The sequence below is a fragment of the Oryx dammah genome, unplaced genomic scaffold, assembly GCF_014754425.2.
Source record: "Oryx dammah isolate SB20612 unplaced genomic scaffold, SCBI_Odam_1.1 HiC_scaffold_11077, whole genome shotgun sequence".
NCBI classification, from domain to species: domain Eukaryota; kingdom Metazoa; phylum Chordata; class Mammalia; order Artiodactyla; family Bovidae; genus Oryx; species Oryx dammah.
This window is the reverse complement of record NW_024080471.1, coordinates 3137197-3155330: the sequence shown is the minus strand read 5'-3', so window position 1 is coordinate 3155330 and position 18134 is coordinate 3137197. Positions and strand designations below refer to the sequence as shown.

General features: G+C 37.6%; 1 protein-coding gene across 1 annotated transcript in view; it reads left to right on the top strand.

Annotated features, from left to right (window-relative positions):
- Positions 1-7453: 7453 nt before the first annotated feature.
- LOC120860471 (muscarinic acetylcholine receptor M3) overlaps positions 7454-18134 on the top strand; it is a 392147-nt gene continuing 381466 nt past the window's right edge. The window contains exon 1 of the mRNA XM_040236291.1: positions 7454-7556. The gene's annotated coding sequence lies outside the window, so the exon portion shown is untranslated. The remainder of the gene's footprint in view (positions 7557-18134) is intronic.

Sequence of the window (18134 nt, the reverse complement as noted above, 5' to 3'; positions counted from 1 at the left end):
AGTTGTACCATAAAGAAGGCTGAGCACTGAAGAATTGATGCTTTTGAATTGTGGTGCTAGAGAAGGCTCTTGAGAGTTCCTTGGACAGCAAGATCAAACCAGTCAATCCTGGGGAAATCAACCTTGCATATTCATTGGAAGAACTGATGTTGTAGATGAATCTCCCCCGATAATTTGGTCACCTGAAGTGAAGAGCTGACTCACTGGAAAAGACCATGATGCTGGGAAAGATTGAGGGCAAGAGGAGAAGGGGATGATGGCTGGATGGCATCACTGACTCAATGAACATGAATTTGAGCAAACTTTGGGAGATAGTGAAGACAGAGAAGCCTGACATGTGGCAGTTCATGCAGTCAAAAGAGTCAGACACAGCTTAGCAAAAGAACAACAACAAAGTGATAGCTCTCTGATGTGGAATTGTGTTTTGAAGGATAATTTAATTCAGCTCTCAGATTCCACCACCACAACTCACATCCTTAGATGCTCAGAGTCTGATGTTATGCTAAATTCTGTATTTACACTGAGTTCTCATCCCAGGAATAGAACTTTCTTTTTCAAAGTGTGAGTTTCCTGGGAGTAGAACTTTCCTTTATTCATAGATTTGATTCCTACATTTGTTCACTCCCTGGCTATTTGACTGTGACATTCACTTGATAAAAACCACAGGTTTTTCAAAGATAGATAATAATTGCAATTTCAGAAGATGTGAAAAGAAAACAGATATGTGTATAAAGCACCCACCAAAGTGTATACACACAGGTAGGCACATGAGTAACCCTGATTATGATAATGCTCCTGCTGAAAAAGGACAGGTAGAAAGAAAAGGAAAAAGGAAAAGAAGTGAGAGTAGGGGGAGAAGCAGAAATAAGAGAAAAAAGAGGGAAGAGCTGGAGTGCATAATGGGAGAAATAATGAGACTGTACTCTTTTGCGAGGGCTTTCCAAGTATCTCTTTCCTTCATCTACCCAGTTCTCATCTTTGGTGCAATTGCAAAGCATAATGAGACTCTGAGAGACTTTGTTTCCTCTTCCCCCACCTCCCCCAGGAGAAGCCCATACAAGCTGCTTCTCACTTTTTCTGTGCTGGCCTTGCCCCATCTTTTGACCTCCTTTCTGCATTAATTCACCTCCCCAGCACCACTCCATCCTAAAGCTTGAGAGCTTCTCTTCCATCATGATTTCCTGATTCATGAGAACCCTTTATCCACAGCCTGTCTAATGGTTGTCTCAGTCCAGTTAGATAACGTTGGAGTTAGATTTGAAATTTAAATAGAGTTGGAGGCCGCTGTCTCTGTTTTGTAAACTACATGTTAAGGAAAAAAAAAAAATCCCACTGATTTTTGTCGAGTTAATTTAACTGTCCTAAGTTTAAGAGAAAAGAGTAACTGGAACACTGAGAGAGCAAATGTAGAATAAACATAGAAGTTAATTCTCAGCACAATTATTCTTTAAACTCTAATAGCCAGTAAACGTAAACATGAAGTGACAGTTTCTTCATTATAAATGTAAACACACAAAGAAACTTACCCAGCAGCAGTTTAAAACAAACCAAGAGATAAAACCTCCTAGTTTGCTTATGCCTGAGCCTTTTTCACAAAGACTGTCTTTCTTTTTGGTTTATTATTTCCTACCTTAGCACTGTGGCTATCGAATATATAGTTACTAAAAGAGTTAAGCCTGGTGCAAAATAATTCTAGAGTCAATGAAGAAAGAAAAGTACTTTTCACATAACTTTCAAATTATGTAAAACCTAGTTAAAATGTGTATTTTCATCCAGAATATCACTTTTTTGCCTCAGGCCTAACCATTAGCTTGTTCAAACCATGGATGAAGCAGGCATGAGTCTCTGGGCATACAATTGTAGGGAAGAGCCACCCACACACACAGGAGGAGATGTTTCTGATTCCTTATTGAGTAGGTTTCAGAGCTATGCAATCAGGGTCACTTTCCTGCACTTTCTTTGATAGACAATTCTTTTGATCAAACAGAATTCTTTCAGTCTTTTGTACTTTGTTCTGTTATAATGCAATAAGAATAAAGGAACGTTGGTTGCCTCGTGAGTGGGTGACAGTGGTTAGAACTGCCTTCAGAGGAAAGTCTGAAACTAAGATGAGCAGTGCCCTAAATGGCCTATGGCAGAGTTAGCATGCAGACAGCTGAGCATAATTCAACACGTTTCTGCATCTCAACTGTTGCCCTTGTCAAATATTCTTACTCGTTTTGGGATAATTTTGACGTTATTCTTCTTGAGCTTCTGCTGAAATAGCTCATTCTCTCTCTTATATGTGTGTGTGTATAAAACTTTTATGTATAGAAGTTAGCATCATTATGTGCTAATTGCTTATGCTAATTGGGAAATATTAAGGTAAATGATGTGTATTTTAACTAAAGTGAAAGTGAAAGTCGCTCAGTCATGTCCAACTCTTTGCAATCCCATGGACTGTACAGTCCATGGAATTCTCCAGGCCAGCATACTGGAGTTGGTAGCCTTTCCCTTCTCCAGGGGATCTCCCCAACCCAGAGATAGAACCCAGGTCTCCCTCATTGCAGGCGGATTCGCTACCAGCTGAGCCACAAGGGAAACCCTTTAACTAGAGTAGGTGGTTTAAGTGACTCCATTTCAAAGACAACTTCACTTCAGTCATTCTTATTTTTAAATCTGCGTCTAGATATTTCCATTCCCAATAGCAAAATAAATAAATGGACTAACAAACAGCAGTAATATATTATTTTACTTAAAGAAAAAAGTGAGATTTCAAATGTGCAGAAGGTCTAGGATGTTACCACCACTTTCAGAAATGTACACACATTATCTGCTTTTTAAAACATAAGCTTGAACTCAAGCAGATTTGCATCTTCTCAAATAAATTGATGAAGTTCAAATAAGTGACCTATAGTTGCACAATTTTATTATATTTATCACACTGTCTTATAATTTTTGTTAACCTACCCTACATGAAATTGCCTATAATTTTAATAAGCCTGTATATAACATTTTGTATTCTGCATTCATGTACACATTTCCTTATATTAGCATTAACTTTCATACTTATTATGGCAATAGAGCATAATATATTTAACAATACAGCATTCCATAGTGTTAAAGCAGTTCCCTTTTGTTAGGTCATGGTATTAATAATAGCAGTTATAACACCTAGCACTTACCAACTGTTTACACAATGAGTGTTCTGTTAAGCACATCTTTTTACAAAGTAGAGACCATGCTTGGTTTGTTATGTGGAACACCTTGACTTTAATTTGGTAGACTTAGGTCTCACCTTCCTGTGTGATGATCAATCAAGAAAAAAATTCTATTTTGATTCCTAACTTTCAATTTTCTCCTCTGAAAAAAATAAGAATAATAACAACTGACTTATAGGTTGTATCTACCAGAGTGTGACACATGGTAAATTTTCAAGATATGGGAGAAGATTGTTCTTGGGAACTACTTCTAAAAATGATTTAACCAACCGTATAAAATGAAGATATTTGTATGATTTTGTGCATATTTCTATATGGATTTCCAGGATAATTAAGTAGTCAGGATCAGCAACTATATGCTGTGTCCTTTTTTTTTTTTAAACCAAATCCTCACCATCTTTCCATCATTCTTCTTTTTTCATTCTTTATTTGTTCTTTAAAAAAAATAATAAAGCCTATTATGACCAAGCATTTATGAAGTCACTTCTTGACTCCAGGTTGCATCTGGCATGAAGTCTAGTCTGTTCAACTAGCATCAGGGCCAGTGAATAGGCAGAAAGGTAGGCAGGTGTATGTGTTCACATGTCTGTCTTCTACAGGAGCCGTAGTTGGTCATCTTGATGTATCATATCAATGCACTTGGCCAAGATATAGCCTCCTGGGAAAGACACATGTAAATAAAAAAGAATACAGTATTAATCATAAAAATGGGTTTATACACAAAATGTTGTGGCTGTATATTTTTTGTCTAAGTGATTAAGGAGGTTGCAGGATTCATTTCTGAATTAAATTTTTAAGTAAATACCAATTTACCAGTTAAATAGAGAGGAATCCAAAGTTTAAAAGGTATAGTCTACCCAGCAAAAACAAGATGCAAATTCAAATATGACAACATGAAAGAGACCTACCATTTTCCTACAGCCGTAATGACTGTGGTAGATGATTAGTGTTAGGGTAAGAGGGTGAGAAAGTAAGCAGGGTCAGAAAGTACACAGGAAGCTGGCAAATATCCTGTGCCTCCTATGTGACAGGCAATATGCTGGACATTTTATGCATTTTTGGTCCTACAGTTCTCAGAATAACCCTATTTAAGAAGTGATGGAAATAAGACTTTGAATAGAAAGTCAGTTGTCCAAGGTCATGCAGCAAGAAAAATAGTGGAATTGATGTTCAGACCCAAGGCTTTGAGATCAAAACCCCTTTTCTTGTTATCAAGATGCAATTAATATTTAAATGGGAAACCACTTAAGTATCTTTTCATTTGTTTTGGTTTAATTAACTTCTCTGAAGATAAATCTTTGGAATTTTATTTTGTATTGTCTCAAACTTCATCAAAAGCTTGGAGTGGTTGTTCTAGAAAACTTATTTTTAACTTTTCTTTGATATCCTTCAAATGAAAATGCTTCTTCTCCGTATATTTTCATGTATTATGTAGCAGATTCTTTTTAATATAGTTCTTATGCTTTGTTTTGTTTTGGTTCATCCCCTGTTTATCTGTTATTAGATATGACCCACTATTTGCTTTTCTATGGGATCGATGGAGTGTCTTTTACCTGCTTTAGGATGTCTCTGTTTTCTCTTACAATCTTTCTGAGATCTTCAGCAAGAAAACAACAAAAAACAAACCAAAAAAAGAAAAAAAAAAAAACTGGTTATCTGGCTTTCTAGAGGCTGGCACATACAGGGAGAGAATCAGAGCCTGGAGATTTGATTTGCGTCATGAGAAATTCATTCTGTCATACTGAAAAATAATATTTATTCTGGTGGCCGGATTTCTCCATCCATCCTCATTGGTCCAGCCTGTATGCCAGACTGAGTATGGCTGAATCTACCCTCCTTTCTGGTACTTCCTCCAGGAAGCCCCCCAGTGCCCCGAGAAAAAGCCCTGCTATACTCATAATACTGCATTGCCCTGGATCTATATAGGGAAATGGATTCCCAGCCCCTGCTTCCAATCTGCTGTAAAGCATCCCCTTTCTTTAATATCATCCCTTCCAAATTGAGAACTAATAATTCTCTAGACCAGAAATCAGCCAATGGTATCTGTAAAGGGTCAAATAGTAAATATATTTTAGCCTTTCAAGTCCTACTGTTCTTTCACGTCCTACTGTTCTTTCACAACCTCTCAACATTACTGTTATAGCATAAACGTAACCAGAGACAATATATACGTGAGATGTTGTGGCTGTATTCCAATAAAATGTTATTTATAGACTCTGAAATTTGAATTTCAAATAATTTACACTTAAATGATTCCTTTGATTTCCTCCAATGATTTAAAAATGTGAAAGCCATTTTTAGCTCACAGGCAGCAGTCTACAGTTTGCCAGCCCTTGCTCTACACAGGCAGGATGCTTGTTTCTTCTGCAGGGTAAACTGGAATCTGACCATCATGGTCTCCAGTCTGACTGCTTTCACTACAGCATCTCCAGTGCAGAGCAGCACTTCGTAGTTTCTTGTGATCGTGCAGTTTCTACCAATTTTCTCCTCTATCTGTGGGTCCTCCCCCCTTGCGATCTGGTCACAGGCAAGGTGCTTAGACTTTGTTAGCAGTTAGTATCTAATCTAGAAATGAAAGAGGGATTGTGTGTTTTTTTTCCTCTCTCTCTGGAAAATTTTTGTTATTTTACATTTTTTGTTCTTCAGAAACCTCTCCAACTGAACTAAATTAAACTGACTGCTTAATAGTTTGTATTTCTTTTAATGATATATATTTGAACTTCATCCACATGATTTTTAGATTATTCTTCTTAACCTTTCCTCTTGAGATTATGTTGCAAACAGGAAGATAATTCTGGTAAATAAAGGAAATAATTGACAAAAGTGTGACTTGAGACTTTCTCTTTTTCAGTTTCTACTTTTGTTGTTGCTGTCACTCATTTACTTAATCAACAAATATCTGTGTGTACCCAAAAGATCTTACATTTTGACATACAAAGATGAGTAGAATACCATGTTTGTTTTCTAGGATACTAAATGTGAAACAGTGATACCTGTTTTTATAATCGTCTTGATATCTGTTCAGTTCAGTTCACTTCAGTCGCTCAGTCATGTCCGACTCTTTGCGACATCATGAATCGCAGCACGCCAGGCCTCCCTGTCCATCACCAGCTCCCGGAGTTCACTCAGACTCACGTCCATCGAGTCGGTGATGCCATCCAGCCATCTCATCCTCGGTCGTCCCCTTCTCCTCCTGCCTCCAATCCCTCCCAGCATCAGAGTCTTCTCCAATGAGTCAACTCTTCACATGAGGTGGCCAAAGTACTGGAGTTTCAGCTTTAGCATCATTCCTTCCAAAGAAATCCCAGGGCTGATCTCCTTCAGAATGGACTGGTTGGATCTCCTTGCAGTCCAAGGGACTCTCAAGAGTCTTCTCCAACACCACAGTTCAAAAGCATCAATTCTTCGGTGCTCAGCCTTCTTCACAGTCCAACTCTCACATCCATACATGACCACAGGAAAAACCATAGCCTTGACTAGATGGAACTTAGTAGGCAAAGTAATGTCTCTGCTTTTGAATATGCTATCTAGGTTGGTCATAACTTTTCTTCCAAGGAGTAAGCGTCTTTTAATTTCATGGCTGCAATCGCCATCTGCAGTGATTTTGGAGCCCCAAAAGATAAAATCTGACACTGTTTCCTCATCTATTTCCCATGAAGTGATGGGACTGGATGATATCTGTTATTCATACCATAAGTCATAGGGAGCACAAGTTAGCATAGGAAGAAGTGTGTACCTGGCATACTCCATGTGCTATGAAAAAGAAGAATAAATTACAGAATAGGGCCCTACTCGCAGCCTTAAATATTGTTAAATGAGGGGATTGCCTGCATTGCAATGCTGTTGTCAAGACTAAATGAAATTTTACACACAGACATGCTACAAGTGCTTAGCATATAACCTCCCCCCTCAAATTTACAACAGAATGTTAGGTGTTTTGGGTTAAGTTTTTATTGGTAAATTTATAAACTTCCAGTAATGTGATACAGTTTACTACTAAAATATTACTTCTTAATCACTATATAATGTCTAATCACTAAACTTTTTACTTCTTTACTGATTTACATGGTGTGGTTCCACTGCTATACTACTCATTAACAGAGTTGTATAAATTAAAGCCCTTTCATTGGATTGCTTGTCAGGCATCTTTTTGTTTTTTAATGCTGAAGGTTGTAAAGATGCTCTTGTGCAAATGGTACAAAATGATATCTACTGACTAACTGTCTTTTCTGTGTGTGTCTGCTTAGGTCTGAACAGTGATGGCACTTATTTCTGTTACGAGTTTCTCAGTGGACTGTGGATTGACTGAACTATACCCATTCCCATCATGATGTATACCACCAAGGCTCCTCACTAGTAAGTCATTCTCTATTCAGTATCATTTGTGTGGTTATATATTGAGATTTTTGACACAGTATGCATTTATCTTGCAAAAAGTATGTAAGACATGTGCATTGGTGCTCCTATTATGAAACATGGCTAGACAGTCTATGTACCAACCAATTGAAAAATGAAAAAGTACATTTAGATGCACCTATCATATATTTTTACTTTTTGATATATATGGTAATGTAAGTATATCTAAATAGGCAGAATTCAGAAGTATAGAATTTTACCTCTCTTTTAACTGAATGAAAGTAGTCACTGGAAAGTTTCAGTGACTTTTGGTTCTGTCATCTCATATAAATCTTGCAGTGTAAGACAGAAGTATCTTATTTAGCTTAATATTTTGAAAAAGGTCAATTTTATTGCTGTTGCTCCTAATAGGGTATCTGATATACTTCCACTTACACAGGTATCATATGGTAATTGACATGGGATATCTATGGTGTCATTGAAAGGAAATTCTACTCAATTTCCTTAATTTTAGTTCCAGCTCCAACATTTATCATCTAACTAGTCCCTTAAATCTTTAGGACCCAGTTTCTTCATCTATGTAATGAGAGGCAGACATTCTGCTTTGCCTAATTCATAAGATTGCTTTAAAGGATAAATGAGATCCTGAATGTGAAATTATCAACAGTAAAACCCCATAAAAATAGATGATATCTGTGGCTCACTAACACCACTAGTAGGAAGGTGGAGGATTCATGTCAATGTATGGCAAAACCAATACAGAATTTTAAAGTAAAAAAAAAAATAAAAAATAAAAAAATAAAGGATCAGCTTTTAAAAAAATAAATAAATAAAATAAAATTGGTTAATAGAGTCAAACATTTTATATGTTATTCACCTAAGAGATAAATGATAAGATTATACTAAAATTAATGACCCCAATTTTTTTTTTGTATTTGAGAAAGTTATGATTAATTAAGGAGCACATATTCCTCGTATATACTTGCACACACAAATCCCCATCAATCATAATAATTAGGCTTCTAGTTCTGATCTCCAGAATATTTACTCCATTAGAATTTATTTTTAAGTGTTTTATACTTAGATGAGACAAAATACAAGATACTTTTCATGGGTAATTTCATTTCAGGATACCAAGAGGACAATGTAGAAATGCAGTTAGATATTACTCATTCAGTTTTAATATGTTAAAATTATTGTTTCCTGAAATCTCTTTAACACCTCATCTGATCATCCCCTTTAGCCAGCAGAATGTAGCATTAGTCTGCTTAAAATAAAAAACTGAAAACGAAAATTTTGACAAATGTATTTAGTAATACAGAGAAAGACTTTTCCACTAAAGTTGAATGAATTATTATATAATCAGGCCAGTACAATAAAAGTGGTTTGCAAGTTCTTTTCCAGAAATTGGAAATGATTACCATTGGAGAGGCAATGGTTTACTACACAGATAAAATTTTTACATATAAGTGAGACAAAAATCTTAATTAACAGGTAACATGCAGTCACTTGCTTGTATTGTAGCATAATGCTTAAGTATGGTGGGGTGAGGCGGGGCTAGAGACAGATTGCCTGGGGTTGCAACCCAGATTCATCATTTTCCATCTCTGCAGTGTTGGACAGGTAATTTAACTGCTCTTTGCCTTAGTTTCCTCATCTGTAAAATGGGTCTAATAATGAGTATTTATTTCATAGGATTGTTGTGTGAATTACATGAGTTAATTTGGTTGAGCGCTTAGCAGCAGCACTGTGTGACACTTGGTAGGTAATCAGTCAGCATTAGTGATTATTATTCACTGTATAAGCATGGGATTATGGTGCTAAGTATAGGTTCTGGAATCAGAAAGCCCTAGGTTCAAAACCATTTATGAATTAATGGTGAAATCTAAAGTAGTAACTGAACTATTTGCATTCTTAGTTTCTGAGAAATAAAATGGAAATAATTAAAATATACTCCATAATGCTTTTGTTAAGATGGTTTAACACAATATCTGGCACCTTTGTTGGGAATTTTGAAGGTATATTCACAGATTACTATGTAATGCAGTTGTAAAATAACATGCATCAGAGATTCTCTGTTTCTGAAAGTATCTTGCCATATGTTATATTTAGGGCACTTTAAGAAATGTGTCCAGTTACATGATTTGCTCTGTCTGATCCAGAATTTCAAAAAAGACAAACAGATAATTTCAATCAAATTACAAGTACAAACAACAAATATGACATCATGATTAAAAAACGAAAGTGACCCACTGCATTAGAAAATATATAGGTTATTTTCAAATATCTTTTGATATTGATTTCTAACATAACTTCCACAGTGATGAGAGAGCAGGCTCTGTATTATTTCAATATCCTTAGACCATGAAGTTTTTGCCCTTTGTTTTATATCCCTGGATAGGTTCCTTGTCTCCTGGTTTATAGACTCTGGGAAACTAAATAGAATTTATATCCTGCTGTTGTATGAAAATTGTATAAATCTTAATTATGTTGAAGTGGTTCATAGTGCCTTTTAGGTCTACTATATCCTTCTACTTTTCTGTCCATTCATTCTATTAATTTTTGAGAGCTTGATATTGAAATTCCAACTAAAAATCTTAATTTTTCTAATTAAAAATAATTGTAATAAAGAGTAGAACTATATGTAACTTTGTTCTGCATTTTCCAAGTCTTCTATAAACGAATTATCATACTTTCATAATTTAAAAAAAATAAAAAAGAAGAAAAAAATAAACGTAACAGAAATCCATTGACTGTTTTTTAAGCCTAACAGGGAATCAGTTCAGTTCAGTTCAGTCGCTCAGTCATGTCCGACTCTTTGCAACCCCATGAATTGTAGCACGCCAGGCCTCCCTGTCCATCACCAACTCCCGGAGTTCACCCAAACTCACGTCCATCGAGTCGGTAATACCATCCAGCCATCTCATCCTCTGTCGTCCCCTTCTCCTGCCACCAATCCCTCCCAGCATCAGAGTCTTTTCCAATGAGTCAACTCTTCGCATGAGGTGGCCAAAGTACTGGAGTTTCAGCTTTAGCATCATTCCTTCCAAAGAAATCCCAGGGCTGATCTCCTTCAGAATGGACTGGTTGGATCTCCTTGCAGTCCAAGGGACTCTCAAGAGTCTTCTCCAACACCACAGTTCAAAAGCATCAGTTCTTTGGCGTTCAGCTTTCTTCACAGTCCAACTCTCACATCCATACATGACCACAGGAAAAACCATAGCCTTGACTAGATGGACCTTTGTTGGCAAAGTAATGTCTCTGCTTTTCAATATGCTGTCTAGGTTGGTCATAACTTTCCTTCCAAGGAGTAAGCATCTTTTAATTTCATGGCTGCAGTCACCATCTGCAGTGATTTTGGAGCCCCAAAAAATAAAGTCTGACACTGTTTCCACTGTTTCCCCATCTATTTCCCATAAAGTGATGGGACCAGATGCCATGATCTTAGTTTTCTGAACGTTGAGCTTTAAGCCAACTTTTTCACTTTCCTCTTTCATTTTCATCAAGAGGATTTTTAGTTCCTCCTCACTTTCTGCCATAAGGGTGGTGTCATCTGCATATCTGAGGTTATTGATATTTCTCCCGGCAATCTTGATTCCAGCTTGTGCTTCTTCCAGCCCAGCGTTTCTCATGATGTACTCTGCATATAAGTTAAATAAGCAGGGTGACAATATACAGCCTTGACGTACTCCTTTTCCTATTTGGAACCAGTCTGTTGTTCCATGTCCAGTTCTAACTGTTGCTTCCTGACCTGCATACAGGTTTCTCAAGAGGCAAGTTAGGTGGTCTGGTATTCCCATCTCTTTCAGAATTTTCCACAGTTTATTGTGATCCACACAGTGAAAGGCTTTGGCATAGTCAATAAAGCAGAAGTAGATGTTTTTCTGGAAGTCTCTTGCTTTTTCCATGATCCAGCGGATGTTGGCAATTTGATCTCTGGTTCCTCAGCTCCTTATTTGTTAGGCAGATTGGGATGTTAGTACATTTAAAATGACTTTCCAGACAGAAAGGGAAGAAAGAAAGGAGATGGAAAAATAAAATACGTGTCACAAAGTGGTGGAGAAGGAGAGTTTGAACTTTCATTTTAATAATCCTATGCTCTAGAACAGATTGTATACTTGTTCTTATTATGAAAAAATTTATAATATTTTCTTTTGGACTTGTGTTGGACAAAATTCAGTGGTTGAAATGGGTGACTATTTTCATTTTTTTGTTTTTTTAGAAAGGTACATTTATTCATCTAGAATAAACGAGACAAATGAGTCATGATTTTTTTCCAAGATGGGAAGTACTGATAAATTGGGGCCGTAATCCAGGAGTGGATTGTGGCTGGCTGCTGTGTATCACTCAGAACAGAAAGCTGAGTCTGTTTCCCTCACGTGTTAGTTATAAACCATCTGAAACAATGGTGATGTTCTCTCAGTCCATCTCTGTATCCATCCATATCAGCCTCCAGAGAGTATTTCAAAGTAAACAGAACCCGACTTGTCCATAACTTGGATTATAACATTATTGAATGCTTCTGTACACAGTTTCCTTTATTCTTATTTATTTTTTCAATAACTTTAACCTTTATCAAGTTTGCACCTGACTAGGAAAATCATGTTTGTGGAGAAAGCTTTGAGGGTAAAGGTTTTTGGAGGTAGATTCTTAGGTCAGAGCCCACAACTGTGGATGTGGGCTTAGGCTTGACTGGTGCTTTGCTGTCCCTGCATGGGATCCTAGATGACCAGATACACTGACGTCTCTGGTGCTTTTCTGTCCTGCTTCTCCTGGACTCTGCCTTATCCCATGCTTTCAGTCCTTCAGCGTGGCCACCATTCATATTTTGAACTCTCATATTAGGATTTCGCATGTAACAAAACAAAAAAGCAGCATCATGGTGTTGGAATACCAGCCCTACTGGACAGACAGATGCTCATGTGTCCTTACTTATTTTCATAGTCTTTATAGATTTGTGATGTTTATATTAAACATTTTTTGTGAATTTAGAAGCCTCCTTCTAAAGAACTCTGACTTAGATGTCAGTCTCAGTTCAGTTCAGTCACTCAGTTGTACCTGACTTCTTGCAACCCCATGAATTGCCACGCCAGGCCTCCCTGTCCATCACCAACTCCCGGAGTTCATTCAGACTCACGTCCTTCGAGTCAGTGATGCCATCCAGCCATCTCATCCTCTGTCGTCCCCTTCTCCTCCTGCCCCCAATCCCTCCCAGCATCACAGTCTTTTCCAATGAGTCAACTCTTCGCATGAGGTGGTGAAAGTACTGGAGTTTCAGCTTTAGCATCATGCCTTCCAAAGAAATCCCAGGGCTGATCTCCTTCAAAATGGACTGATTGGATCTCCTTGCAGTCCAAGTGACTCTCAAGAGTCTTCTCCAACACCACAGTTCAACAGCATCAGTTCTTTGGTGCTCAGCTTTCTTCACAGTCCAACTCTCGCATCCATACATGACCACAGGAAAAACCATAGCCTTGACTAGACAGACCTTTGTTGGCAAAGTAATGTCTCTGCTTTTCAACATGCTGTCTGGGTTGGTCATAACTTTTCTTCCAAGGAGTAAGCGTCTTTTAATTTCATGGCTGCAGTCACCATCTGCAGTGATTTTGGAGCCCAGAAAAATAAAGTCTGACACTGTTTCCACTGTTTCCCCAATCTATTTCCCATGAAGTGATGGGGACCAGATGCCATGATGTCAGTCTAGTACTTGATAAAAAGGTATCTCTAAGAACTAGACAGAAGTGCCAGAATTTTGAGGAGACGTAGGGTATTCAGAAGGCAGAAGTACTGGAGTGGGTTGCCATTTCCTTCTCCAGAGGATCTTCCTGACCCAGGGATCAAACCCAGGTCTCCCACACTTTAGGCAGTCACTTTACCATCTAAGCCACCAAGGAAGTCCATTCAGAACTGAAGTCTCTTCTCAATTGGAGACAGGAGATTGAAGTGGTTATCAATGGAGCTTTAAGAATAGGTCTACTCAGTCAGGTAATAATTCTAAGCATAACATCATTGTGATAAGGGGAATAGTGTAAACCTCTGATTCACAGTTGTGAATGAGCAGAAGGTATTCAGGGACAAGCAGAAGAGTTGATTAAATTTGAATAACTACTGCAGAGTAACCAGAAGTGGAATAAGATGAGTTGTGAATGCCTCAAGGAGTTTTACCTGGCCCCCTTTCATTTGTCTACTGTGATCTCCTCCACCTTTTTGCTGGTCAAGCCCAACCTAGAAGCACTCCAGCCTTACATGTGTGACACCACAAGCCTCCTCCTGTTTCTGGATACTGCCTATCAAACTCCAATTTGTCCTTCCAAACTCATTTGACATGCTCTCCCTTCTATGAAAACTTCCTTAATCCTCCTTTTAAAATTAACTACTCTCTTTTCTTTCACCCCTGTATTATGTACACGCCTCTTTGGTAGACTACACTCACTTTTTTTCCAATTATTGGTTGATATTTCTATCTCAGTCCATGCAAGCTGCGAAAACAACACCATTGACTAAGTAGCTCATATAAACAATGGAAGTTTATTCCTCACAGTTCTGGAGTCTAGAATCCAATATCTGCACTGGCAGATTTCATGTATGGTACAGGCTTATTTCCTAGAAAGCCATCTTTTTGCTGTGTCCTCACATGGTGGAAGTGTCTAAAGCAATTTCTTGAGCCTCTTTTTTTGTATCCTAAATGTATTAATCCCATTAATGAGAGCTCCACAGTCATAACCTAATAACCACCTCCTGGAGGCCCAACCTCCAAATACTCTCACACTGGGCATTAGGATTTAACATGAACTTGGGGGACAGAGCATTCAATCCACAGAAGCATACATCTTTCCTACGATTCTTGCCTTATTGAGGGTAGTCCTTATCTTCCTCAGTAAGATTATTATTAATTTACATGGTTAAAAATAACCAGAAAAATGAAAAGTGGCTACTTGCAATGTACCATGATGGTTATATCGTTTGTACAAGTTATATAACTGACTATAGTAACTTCCTTAGTAGTTTATCATTAAGCATATTATTTTTAGATCAACATTTCAAAACTGATAAAAAATACTTAATGTCATCTTGACTGAGGCTAGCATGATTTCCTCCATGTAAATTAGTAAGAAAAAATAAAGTACTTCTCCAGGCTTTATTCAGTTCAGTTCAGTGGCTCAGTCATGTCCGACTCTTTGCAACCCCATGGACTGCAGCATGCCAGGCCTCCCTGTCTATCACCAATTCCCGAAGATTTTATTATATTTATAATGCATATCACATTTGTGTGTATATGTATCATATTCATGAAAAGTATCTACCATTAATTTCACTTGAGAAGGGAGGAATGTATCTATTAAGTATAATCAGCTCAGTTCAGTCACTCAGTCGTGTCTGACTCTTTGTGACCCCATGAATCACAGCACGCCAGGCCTCCCTGTCCATCACCAACACCCGGAGTTCACTCAGACTTACATCCATAGGGTCAGTGATGCCATCCAGCCATCTCATCCTCTGTCGTCCCCTTCTCCTCCTGCCTCCAATCCCTCCCAGCATCAGAGTCTTTTCCAATGAGTCAACTCTTCGCATGAGGTGGCCAAAGTACTGGAGTTTCAGCTTTAGCATCATTCCTTCCAAAGAAATCCCCAGGGCTCATCTCCTTCAGAATGGACTGGTTGGATCTCCTTGCAGTCCAAGGGGCTCTCAAGAGTCTTCTCCAACACCACAGTTCAAAAGCATCAGTTCTTCGGCACTCAGCCTTCTTCATAGTCCAACTCTCACATCCATACATGACTACTGGAAAAACCATAGCCTTGACTAGACGGACCTTAGTTGGCAAAGTAATGTCTCTGCTTTTGAATATGCTATCTAGGTTGGTCATAACTTTTCTTCCAAGGAGTAAGCGTCTTTTAATTTCATGGCTGCAATCACCATCCGCAGTGATTTTTGGAGCCCCCAAAAGTAAAGTCTGACACTGTTTCCACTGTTTCCTCATCTATTTCCCATGAAGTGATGGGACCGGATGTCATGATCCTCATTTTCTGAATGTTGAGCTTTAAGCCAACTTTTTCACTCTCCTCCTTCCCTTCATCAAGAGGCTTTTTAGTTCCTCTTCACTTTCTGCCATAAGGGTGGTGTCATCTGCATATCTGAGGTTATTGATATTTCTCCTAGCAATCTTGATTCCAGCTTGTGCTTCTTCCAGTCCAGCGTTTCTCATGATGTACTCTGCATATAAGTTAAATAAGCAGGGTGACAATATACAGCCTTGACATACTCCTTTTCCTATTTGGAACCAGTCTGTTGTTCCATGTCCAGTTCTAACTGTTGCTTCCTGACCTGCATACAGATTTCTCAGGAGGCAGGTCAGGTGGTCTGGTATTCCCATCTCTTTCAGACTTTTCCACAGTTTCTTGTGATCCACACAGTGAAAGGCTTTGGCATAGTCAAGAAAGCAGAAATAGTAGGTTCCTATAGGTTCAAACTGTTTTTTAAAAAATTGAGGGAAAAATAACCAAATCCCAAAACCCCTCTATGTCAATCAGCAAAAAGGCTTTGTAATATAGCCAACTGAAATTTCATCTGAAATTTATTTCAGTAACCGTATATCACCTGGAAGAGGACTTAAAATTGTTTAGGTTAACTATTTATTTTCAAATAGTACCATTTTAACAGGAAAGACTGTTAAGTCCACTAAATCATTATGGAAACACTCGACTTTCATCTTTGTTACTTACTGTACTTCAGTCATAGACACAGGAGTCGATACAGGCTAAGACTTATAAGTAGCACAGGCTATCTCAAGCTATTCAGCTTTCACAGATGGCTATAGAGAGATAAGTGGGAAGCATTAGGCTAATAAAGACATCTTTAGGAGAGGAAAATGGGTTGACAGGGTACTCCAGTTCTCAATATGTGAGCTATTTTAGATTGACATGCTTTAAGCAAAAAGGGATAATGTTTGAATGAATCCTACATTAAGAATATTCATCCAGTTGTGTCAGCAGAAATATAATGGAGTCATGTAGGCATTATCCCTGAACTAAAGCTTGGATACACTCAGTAAGTAGAGTAATGCAGCAAGAATAATATATTTGAAAGACTCAGATTTTGTTGTTGTTGTTTTTAATGTCCAAAGGTAACACTTGAGTGAATTCCAGGTTGTTTCCTGATGGCTTTGTTAGTGTCTTCAAACTGCAGCAACTTGGTGACCATTTCTGACATTCTTTTTAGCTGAAGGACTTAGAGTTGCATGTTGAAATTTAATGATAATGCTGATAATGGCTACCATCTACTAAAGTAGTAACTGTGCAGTGGGGTTTCACTGTACAGCATCCTTTAATATTCACAACATCTCTGCAAACATGGCTTTGTCTTCATTTTACAAAGGAGGAAATGCATAAGGAGCAGGGTACACTACCAATTTATATGCATATTTATGTAACCTAAATTTGTGACAGCCTCACCACTGTAGAATGGCATGTAAATATGGAGGCACATGATATTTCATATGTGGAATTAGAAAACTAATTTTGCTTTCAAAAAGTAAATTATATATTAATTATATATTAAAAATATGCTTCAGATTTTAAACGGTGCCTTTTTTTTATATCCTGAAAAGTAATTATAACATAATTAAAGATTTCCCCTTCTATCCTTCTCCAGCAATTGATATGGATAAAAATGAGAATCTGGATCTATTAGAGACATGTCCTCAAGCAGATACAAGAAGGTGTCTTTCAGGAGAATGCATTGACCGTTTTTAAGATTGAATGGTTTACCATTAAAGTCAGATATCTTTAACATGTTTTATTACATCTTATTTTTTTTTTCACATTAATGTGAGTGTGTGTGGTAGCATAATTGATTGATTCCACAAGGTGAAAACTAACATTCTTGGCCTTAATAAGTGTATTATATCCACTAGCGTGTGTGCTCAATCATGTCCGACTCTGCAGACCTTTGGACTGTAGCCCACCAGGCCCCTCTGTCCACAGGATTTTTCAAGCAAGAATACTGAAGTGGGCTGCCATCTGCCATTTCCTTCTCCAGGGGATCTTCCTGACCCAGGGATTGAACCCATATATCTTGTGTCTCCTTTTTGGCAGGTGGATTCTTTACTGCTGAGCCATCAGGGAAGCCGTATGTCCACCAGGCATCCCATCAAATTCTTTCTCTTTTTAGCTCAGTTATCTGCAAAGAATTGTTCTGATTTCTCTTACATTTGGCTTATCTATATCGTGGACAGAGATCACCAGTGTTTTACTGTCTCTTATATGTGCCACTCAATTGATCTGAAGGAAAAAAAGTCTAAAAACAAATAAGCCTAGGAAGCAGAGATAGTTTTGAAGAAGCCATGTTTTTTTATACCTGTTGTTTAATAAAGAAGATAATTACAATATTTTGAAGTCATTTGAAATTTAAGGAGATTAAATTACCTGGAAAGAACATCATGTTTTAAATTATGTTAGTTAAATACTTGAAATTGAAGAACTCAGGCGTCTCATGTACTCATGCTATAAATATTTTTTTTTTATTTATTTATTTATTTTTAATTTTTACTTTACAATTCTGTATTGGTTTTGGCATAGATTG